The sequence below is a fragment of the Propithecus coquereli genome, unplaced genomic scaffold (genome assembly GCF_000956105.1).
Source record: "Propithecus coquereli isolate 6110/MARCELLA unplaced genomic scaffold, Pcoq_1.0 Scaffold357, whole genome shotgun sequence".
Classification (NCBI taxonomy): domain Eukaryota; kingdom Metazoa; phylum Chordata; class Mammalia; order Primates; family Indriidae; genus Propithecus; species Propithecus coquereli.
The window spans coordinates 1738260-1748845 of NW_012149252.1; positions in this window are offsets into that span (position 1 = coordinate 1738260).

The following is a 10586-nucleotide window of genomic DNA, read 5'->3' on the forward strand; positions in this document are numbered from 1 at the left end:
AAAAATATAGTATCTCCCTTGTTCTCATAAAATGTGAGTCTGTGCTCAGCTGCTGCCAAATTTGGAGTTTTATCCTTAAATGTATGGGATGCTTCTAGTTTTTAATTGACTGTTTTGACCCTTAAAGGGATTCATTCAACCCGATGTTTCCAAACATGGATGAATTTAAAACAAATGTCCCAAGAGTTAGGTGAGAAGGTATTTGAGAAACATCATTCAGTGCTATATTTAAATACCTTTTTCTTGACCATGACTGGGTTGTCGAACTTGTCTGTGGCCAGTGCTTATGAGCATGGGCTCCAGGCACAAGCAGCAGGGTTCAAATCCTGCTTCCTCTGCTTACTAGCTATGAAACCAAGTTACCTAACCTTTCTGTGTCTTGATCTTCTTATCTGGAAAAGGGAATTGTAGCAGAACCTACCTACAAGGGTTCTTATGCGCAAAAGAGATGATGTTTATAAACTGCTTGCCACAGGACTTTGCATGTAGTAATTACTCAACAATGATAAACTATTATTATTGTGCCTTAGATGAGGCTCTCCTCTGTGCTTATTTCTATTTTAGCACTTATTGCATTGAATTTTGGTAACTATAGTTTTTTGCTTACGTGTGTGTCTTCCTCATTGAACTGTGAGGTTTCTAAAGTCCTGACCTTACCTTAGTCTTCACTATAGCAGTAAAACTTTGGATTAAGCAACAATTTCTTAGATATGACACCAAAAATACAAGTTATAAAAGAGAACATTGATAAGTTGTGCTTTAAAATTAAAAACTTTTGTGCTTCAAAAGACATCATCAAGATTGCAAAAAGACAACCCACATAATGGGAAAAATATTTGCAAATCATATATCTGATTAGGAACTTGTATCTAAAATATATGACTAACTCTTATCTCAATAATAAAAACCAAATAAACTGATTGAAAGATGGGCAAAGGGTCCGAATAATTTTCCAAAGAAGAAATATAAATGGTAATAAGCACATGAACAGATGCTCAACATCATTAGTCATTAGGAAAATGCAAATCAAAACCAAAATATGATTATACCTCACACCACTAGGATGGCTATAATAAAAAAGATAAACCATAACAAGTGTTGTCAAGGATGTGGAAAAATTGGAATTTTCATGCATTGGTGGTGGTAATGTAAAATGCAGCCACTTTGGCAGACAGTCTGGCAATTTCTCTAAATGTTAAACAGAGTTGCCATATGACCCAGCAATTTCATTCCTAGATAAATGAGGACTGTCTGGAAAGTGTCCAGCCATTGTATTCAAGTATCCATATGCTCAAGAGAAATAAAAATATATGTCTACACAAAAACTTGTACATGCATGTTCATTGAAGCATCATTCATAATAGTCAAAAAGTGGAAACAATCTAAATGTCCTTCACCAGACAACTGGATAAATAAAATGTGATTTATCTGTGTAATAGAACATCACTGTGCTATAAAGAGGAATGCTACCATGTGAATGAACCTTGAAAACTTACTAAGTGAATGAAGCCAGTCACAAAAGACCACATATTGTATGATTCCATTAATATCAGACATTCAGAGTAGGCAAATCTACAGAAACAGAAAGTGGTTTAGTGGTTACCTGGGCTGGCAGGAGGGAGAAGAGGCAGTGAGTGACTGCCAATGGATACAGGGTTTCTTTTGGGACTAATGAAAATATTCCATAACAAGATTATGTGATTGGTGCATAACTCTGTCAATATACTTAAAATTATGGAATCATACACTTCAAATGGGTAAACTTGTGGCATGTAAATTATATCTCAATAAAGTTGTTAGAAAGAAATAAAATTATATGCATATTTGATCATGCTATACACACTGTCACTTTACTTTTTCCTCTTAACATATATTTTTTCTCCCATAACATCACGTACAAACCCTATATGTTTTTACATGGTTATGCAATATTCCAAATTATGGGACATTTGATTGCTTTCCGTAATTTGACTTTCTATCACAGAATTTCCTAAAGTTGAAAAGAACCTTGTTCTTGGCCTGTCCATACCCTACAAATGACCACAATTAGGGGATGAGAAGCACTTGGAATGGATACAGCGGATCATTAGGGAAAAGAGATGAGTAGGCTTTGTTTCTGTTGATGAGGCTTGGTGTACTGGAGAGGAGGCAGGACAGCTGTAGCCCAGCCACTGGCTCCTGAATACCTTCCCTTGTCCAACCCAGTCATTTTCCTAATCTTAAAATTGGACCAGTAGGCCTGCCTCCAGTGTGATGAACTTCTTCAGAGTCAACTTAATGCACCTCTGTGGCGGATGATTTTGCTTTTTTATTAGGGCTGCTTTGCATTTCTTTGTGGAAGTCAACAGGTCATGTAATATTTTATAGCTTATTTTAATATTTTTTGCCTTCTTTCCTATCTTAGGCTTGGGAGTTTATTTTCATTCATAACTGAGACCTTGAAAGTAGTACCTATTCTTTGAGTTTTTATGAATATTTAGAAATATATTTTGCTGTTGGTTTTCGATAAGTTTTTTTATCAGGCTAATGATATTTCTTTTATTTCTTGATGAATAATTTTTTCTTAAAAATCAGGAGTGGATGTGGAGTTTTACCCAATTTGTGGGAACATCCATCATAATAGTTGTATATGTATTTATTTTTCTCCTTTAATCCATTCATGTGGTGAATTGCATTAATACATTTCCTAGTCTGTTTTCAGTCATTCATTTAGCATTCATTTCACACATATTTATTTAGTGCCTTGTACATGACAGATGCTGTTCTGAGCACTGGTGATACAGTAATAAGCAAAACAGACATTATTCTTTAAAAACACTGTTAAATGCAATCTGCTAACATTTAATTTTTTTTCACATTTAGATTTTAGAATCTATCTCAAGAAATATTCAAACCTATGTACAAAGATATCTGATAAAGAATGATTACTACAACATTATTTATAAACGTTAACATGCCCATCCATGCAGGGAATGGTGAAACATATTTTAGCTCCTCCACAGTATGGAATAATACACTGTAGTTAAAAAGAACCAGGCAGCTCAGCATGTATGAATATGGAAAGATATAAAAAAATCAAGTTGCAGACTTTATATAGTACCATGTCATTTTTGTAAAAATGAATAAGAAAAAGAAACCTCTCTCTGTGTTTGTACTTTCTGAAGGCATAAAAAATATCTGGAAGGATATGAAACAACAAACTATTGACAGGGGATTCCTCTAGGGTATAAGATGGGGGTAAGGAGCATGAAGACAAATTATTACTTCTTTTTAATGCATATGTAACTTTTGTGTTGCTAGATTTTTTAGTTTTTTTTTTTTTTACAGCAAGCAGGTATTATTGTTATAATTACAAAAAGAGAAATATTAATGGTAGGGTTGAAGATTAGAAGGAAAGTATACAAAAACATTTTGAACATGATTCCATGGGTTAATGTTCAATTGCAAGCAACAGAACTGACATAGATAATTTTAAGCAGAATTTGATTTATTACTATGGATTAGATAGTTTATAGTATCACTGGAAAGGCCAGAGAAGTAGGTAGTAGATGGAGTTTCCAGGAACAACTTCCAACCCCAGAATCATGCCGCCTCTGCTGTGATCAGGGCAGTTGCTACCACTGCTGCAAGCAGCTGCAGAATCAGGAAGCTGGTGACTGCTGGTGACCACCCCACTTCTGCTGTGATCAGCCACCATCTGCACCCCACAGCCTTCCTCCCTCCCCATTCAACTCATTTCCAAATCGTAGCCTTGCGTGAAGGTTCTAATGTGCAGAACTTAAGTCTCATCTCAAACCCCAGCTGCAAAGGAGTTAATTCTGAGCTTACCAAACGTTGTAGTATAGGAAGATGTACTAGAAGGAGGTTTGAATAGATATTAAGTAGACAAGCCAAGCACAATATCCACCATAACAAGCAAATAGCACATTGCTTCTCCTTTTCAAATACAATAGTTATTTTCCCACAAAGGCTAGGAAAATCATTGATTCACTATCAACATCTTTTTCTTTACATATGTAAGAAATATATATATTTATTGTAGAAAAATGTCAAAATGAGCAAACACAGATGAGAAAAAGGTAAATAAAAATAATCTGAAATTTCACCATCCAATGTTAATATTTTGATTACTAATATTGTTAACATTTTGACCTTTCAAACACTCACACATACAATCCCAGCCCCACATGCTTAAAAAAAAATGGAATCATATTACACATCGACAGAAGTCTGTTTTAAATGTTCAGCAAAGCTGGATGCCATGTTTAAAAAGTAAAGTTAATTAAAAATCATAAAACATGTATTGACTTAATAACTTAATTTGAAAACTCATTGAAGTAATAGACCCTGAGTTTAAAAAATGAAATTCACTTTTAAATCACTTTCTTCAAGTCAAAAATAGGCTATTTTTCTTCATTTTTAATGAACTCTAATGTTCAACTCAATAAGGGTTTCTTTTTAATTAACTTTTTTTTAATTTTGAAAAAAATCTCCCTTAATACTTTTCCTCCCAGCATTCAGGAAATTCTATGTGCTGTTCAGTTTTAAAACAATGGAAAGATCAGTCACTAACCATCCACCTGACACACACAAGTGGTAAAACCCTTCCGTACTTTGTTTCCACATTTGCAAAGCCAGGATGTTGAACTAGGTTACCTCTCAGGTCCAGATCTACGAGACTGAACGTTCTATGAAAAGATTTCCATTCTTAGGAAAAAGTTTCAGGCTGCAGAATCCAGGCTTTGATTTTCAGGCCTGCTGTTCATGTACCAGGTGACCTTGAGCTCATTATGAACTGCTGGGTGCCGCCATTTATGAATCTGAGCACTAAGATTAAAAGTAGCTCCTATTTACTTCCTGGAGTTTGATGAGCACTGCCAGCTCCCTCGCAGAGAATGTCCTATAGACATATTATAACTAATTAAAGTAAGGACAATAATGTGATCCAGGAGATAGCTAAACGGAGTTCTTTAATTTCAGTGTAGATTTTAATCTTGAGATGACTTTGAGAAGTGTAAAAGCAACAGTGACACAATTTTAAGATAACAAAAGAGCATAGGGGTTTATTTTAGATAATGAATGGATTATATGATCACTTCAAATAAAAAGTTTACCTAGCAACATATATTTCTCAATCATAAATCTACCAATCTAGTGATTGATAGTCCATATATCCTCATAGATCTGGAAAGGCTTATACAAACTAAATATGTTTCTCTCTGGGGATAGAATTACCAATGATATTCAGCATTTTCCAAGTTATTAATTGAATTAAATTATTTACTTTTAGTGAGCCAATAATACTTTTTATATCTAGAAAAACACAATCAAGTGCTTTTTTAAAAAAAATTATTTTTAAATGGAAGTTGTGCTGTGTTGCATGCATTCTGGGGTTTGGGCAGGTAAGTGGGATAACAAGGAAAGAAAGAGATTACATCTATTCAATATTCTTCCTGTTTGAGAGAGAGAGGGAGAAAGAGAGAATGCTAGTGAGTGGAAAGTTCCAAGACCCTTTTAGTCATTCATGACCCTAACTTTCACCTGTCAGATGACCTTAATTTTTGCTTCAAGTTTTGGTTTGCCTGTAGGAATCAATGTCATCCTTTCTCAACAATCATTTAACCCCATCCTATTGAGCACTTGCAGTGGTGGGTGCTAGGACTGCTAGGGAAAGAGGGAGACATGGTCCTAGGCCAGTCTCTGAAGGTATCCCTGGGATTATTTCACTAGTCTCTTGTTTCCCACAGTCTTCATTTCTCCTCCTAGTCTGTTTACAATCTCCTTCCCATTGTTTTCTGAAGCACAGTTCTAATGTTTGCATACCCTTGCCCAATAATCACAAGCACTTCCCTAGTATGGAAAAAGAAAGAAAAACAAAAACAGAAGATCCTCCAAACTATTTAGCTGGATTTTCAAGGTCCTCCTTGTCTGTGCCTCGAGCTACCTTTCCCCAACCTTCTTTCTTCCTGCTACAATCCCTTCCTTTCCTCTCTTTACCTTTGCGTACGCCAGTTCCTTGGACTGCTCTTCTCCTTTACTTTCATGCCTCCATATCCTTGTCATTTAGAATTCAGTTAAACCCCTAAGATGCCATCCCAACTCCCTTCCCTCAAACACTCTATATCCTCCTTACAGCTCTCACCACCCTCCATCTCCTGGGCATGTACTACCTTCCACCACGTATTTTGGTTATTTGTGCTTTCTGGGAGCCCAACCATAAACAAGCCCTGTCTCTGATCTGACTTGGTATTTTCCACTGTAGGCTTGTAATAAATGTGTACTATTTAAGAATTGGATCCAACACTGTTTCTGAGTTAGTTCCCCCCAGAGTCACTATTCAGCCTATTAAGCTTTTGAAAAAAAAAATTAACTTCCTCAGGCCACGGAAGCATCATTTAGTGCCCAAGGGCTACAGTTTATTAACTTATCCTTTACCAGCCCCAGTTCTTTTCTTGAAGATGGGTTGCCTACAGTTAACATTAAACTGTATTTTGGGGAACTGTGAGCTCTTTCTTAGTACTAGTCCCTAAATCCACATGGATGTTTTTGAAGCCTCCATGATGGCTATAAAATGGCCAGGTAGTTTATCAATGCCATTTGAAATCACAGGCAATGGAATACATTTTCAACTTTTTATCACATTTTTCCCACTTTTTCTGCTCTACCTTCTTGCCCTTCTGATTTATTTGTTTATGTTTTTCTTTCTTGCATAGGTTGGATCTGGGCTATTTTTTAGAGTGATTCAGTTATGGTAACTTCCAGCCTCTATGATATGTGAGTGTTTGGGGAGGTGAGTTGGAGTTTGGGGAGATAGAGATAGGAAAGGCTTTTGTTTTTTCCTGGGGAAGTGGGTGTTTTATCAAGGATAGCAGAAAATCAGATTGCCCTTCCCCAGAGTTACATAAGTCATCCTGCGCCCACCTCTGTGGATACCCTGACTAGATGAAGGAAACTTGAAATCAACAGATTACCATGAAATAACCAATGTGAACTTTTCTCCACTCGGAAGCACAAAGTCATAAAATAGAAGTTAAATTCAAATAGGAAACATAAATAGTAAAACTTCTTGAACAACGAGGTTTGAGATCTGAGATTTGTATCAACTATATATATCATATATGTCATCCTTAGGTAATTTTGTTTGGTTACTCTGAGTTTGATAAATTCTGGCTGCCCTAATTAAGTCGAATTTCTAGACTGAAGAACTGTGGTTAAGGTTTTGAATAATGGTGATTTCACCAGAGATGCCATTCTTGAAAACCTTTCCTGGGTAGCCTGATAAGCTTCCCTTAGTAAGCCTGTGATTGTGACTTTTTAAATGACAACAAGAAATAAATATTAATGGAGAGAGGAGAGAAGTGGATTGTTGTGAGCATGAAGACGTGATAGAGGTGGTTTGTTCTTGTTATTCATGTGGTGAAATTCTAAGAGAAGCTTGTATATATTTTTATAACTAAAAACTTCAAGGGAATTTCTTGTGATTGATTTAGCTAAGAAATAATGTTTGAGATTTTTGTTGAACAAATATGTATACTACTGCCAACTTGTTTTCATAAAATTAATACTGGATACTCTTAGGGAAAAAAACATTCATTTTTCCCCTCTGATAATTAAATAATTCATGTGAATATAGAAAAAATAGAAAAAAGAAACATACAAAAGAAAATAATACAGCACTGTGTTAAAACAGTGCTCTTTTTATCACTGAGTTTCAGCAGAAACATCATGGTTTCACGTACCCCACATTCTAAAGTGACATGTGGGCCATGTATGCAGAATATGCTAAGAGATGGAGAAACTAGTCAAGAGCTTTAACCCTGGGTGATCTCCCATCTACAGAGCATCGAAGAATTATAAGGGGTTTGAGAAGATCTACCTGGAGGGCTTGACATTTGTCCCCCGGCATTTGGTGAACTCGGAACTGAGGTCTGATTCTTTCCAGGAGAAATCCTAAGGGAAGAAATTGACCAGAGCTGCTGGGAATGAGCTGTGCTTTCTTAGAAAGTGGGACAAAGGACCAGATGTAGGCCCCACTGAAAGGAGCAGCCTGAGATTATATTAAAATAGACCCTGTCATAATACTATGTGAAGAAGCAATGTGACTCCAGCCTGGACGTGGACTGCTGACAGTCCAGGTGCTGAGAGGGTGTCAGACATGTGTTAGAGGAGTGGCATTGAAGGTGTGAGAGGGAATTGTCATCAGCGGTGCCCAGAAATGAATCTCAGAGGAATTTGCAAAAGATCCCTGTAAAGAAATAGTCAGCTCTGGACTGCCATTTCCAGAAGACACAGACATCAGATCACAGGTGTGTCATTCAAGGAAAACCTTCCCTGCATCTTTGCCGTTGCTTACCGTTCACCCTCAACCAATGTGGAGAGGCCACACCTCTCAGCTCGCAAGGCGTGGAGGATGCAAAGTGAGAAAGAGAGAAGCTGAGCTGTCAGCCCCTTTCAGCTGCGCAATTTCTAGTCTAAAGTGGGCTCAAGCATTACTGCTCATTACAGGAAAAGAGACACTTAAATTGTATAAGAATTTGGAGTTCTAATATTACATCTGACTGTGGCGTGTGATCCTTAGATTAGATTAGACCTTTCGTTATCTGGAGAAGACTATTCTTTAAAAATATTTTCTGAGTCATCAGAAAAAATTATGGAAATACTCTGAAATTTCAACTAAGGGGCAGGGCACAGTAAATTCAGAGTGCATTTGTGGGAACATTACTGAGAAAATATGGTTACTTTCTGCTTGCTGTTATAATAACAATCACCTGAAATTACAACCACCCAGAGATACCCAGTGCTCTTTGGTTCATTTCTTTCCAGTATTTTTTCTTTGCCTACATGTGCTTTGTAAAAACAAAATTGGGATCATATTATGTTGGTTATAGTGTATGTTTCCCCTCTATTTTCCCAAGCCCTTTACTAAAGTCTTGAAAAAATCAGACAACAATAGCAAAATCTGTTAAAAAAAATTTTGGGTGAACCTGGAAGACATAAAGCAATTTAATTTTCTGTAAAGATCAAGGCAATTGTATAATTGTCGAAAAGACTATCAGTAAGGATTATTACTGTGCTTTGCAAATCAGTTAGTTTTACTTGCTGCATTTTGTTGACAGAAGTGAGACACTACAGCATACGAGAGCTTTCCACTCCATTTCCGTCCTACGCGGAGCTCAGAGGGTGTCAGTCCCTGTTCTGTCCCCTTCACCATAAGTCACCCATCTCTGCTGAAGTATCAGAAACACCTGGTAATTGCAGCGAGACAATAATCTTGGCACTGTTTCATTAATTATGCCTCCTTTCCAGCTGGTGTTTTTATTTCTGGAATGTTTTGTCTTCCTTGTGTAGACTTCATGCCCCTTGGGCAGGGACTGCATTTTCCATTTTGTCTTGTCTTGAGCTATTGTCTAACAAACACTGAAATATAATCTAAAATGGATTTAATTCACTTAGGATTCATCTACAAAGATTGACAATACCACAGGTAGTTTTCAGCCGGTGTCTTCCAAAAATGTGATTCAAAGTTTTAGTTTTTCCAGCATCTCCTCCTGGTGGGAACATACGGCAAAGGTGACTTCTTTGGAAGTCAGAATGCCAGGCATTAGAGATATTAAAAGAAGAAGGGACTACCCCTTTGAACTAAGATATAACTGAGAAATATTGACAAAGTTACCTTTTCTTTTCTCTATCACAGTTGCAAATTGACAACCTATGATAGACTTCCTTTGTTTGATTTATACATTTTTTAAAAAGTTGAATTAATTGACAATATGTACGAATCAGTAGACTCGCATAAAAATTTAAGATAAAATAATAGGAGCTGCTGGCAACTTAAAGCCCATATTCCTTCTTGGCAACAATCAGCTGAATAGCACTTTTGCTTCTAAATAGGGCATGCATGCTCCACAATGCTAGTCTCCACTGCTCCCTAATGTGTTACCAACTATAAGGCAATGTGTTATTAAATAGTCGCTTCCCCCCTCCATATTTGACCCACTTTGGTCATCATGTAGCTGGTCTTACCCTTCTTAGTATTTCCAACCTCTGCCCTCATCCACATGGTCTTCTTGATCTGCTTGTTCCATAGTTACAAGGTACCAATCCAGGTATCCAATCAATCATTGGAAAATCTTTAAGCCAATGATATCACAAAATAGTCTGTTTAGCAAGAAGTATTAGAAAAAGATTTGAAAACAAAAAGCATCTTCAAAGCTCTTTACAGATAAAGGAAAAACAAACTCCAGTTTGAAGCAATAATACTGTTGCCAAGTTCTGGAAAGTAGGGTTGCTTACCCTGCTACCATAATGGAGCAAGATGTGCACCTCTGAATTCTAGTTAGAACCAGTGCAGAAAGAGGCACATGCTGTTTGTCTGGACGACAAGATGATGGTGAACTCTGCTGAACTCATTGCTTATTTAAGTGCTTGGAATTATGTATTTCATTTCAAATCCCAGTTGTCAGGTAGCTTATTTATCTTCGACTCTCATATTTATCATATGACTTCTGAAAGCCAGTCACTTCCTCCCAGGTCCTATTCGGCCTATCCTGCCAGCTTAGCTTTTCGTTAGGAAGTGTAGATGTTCC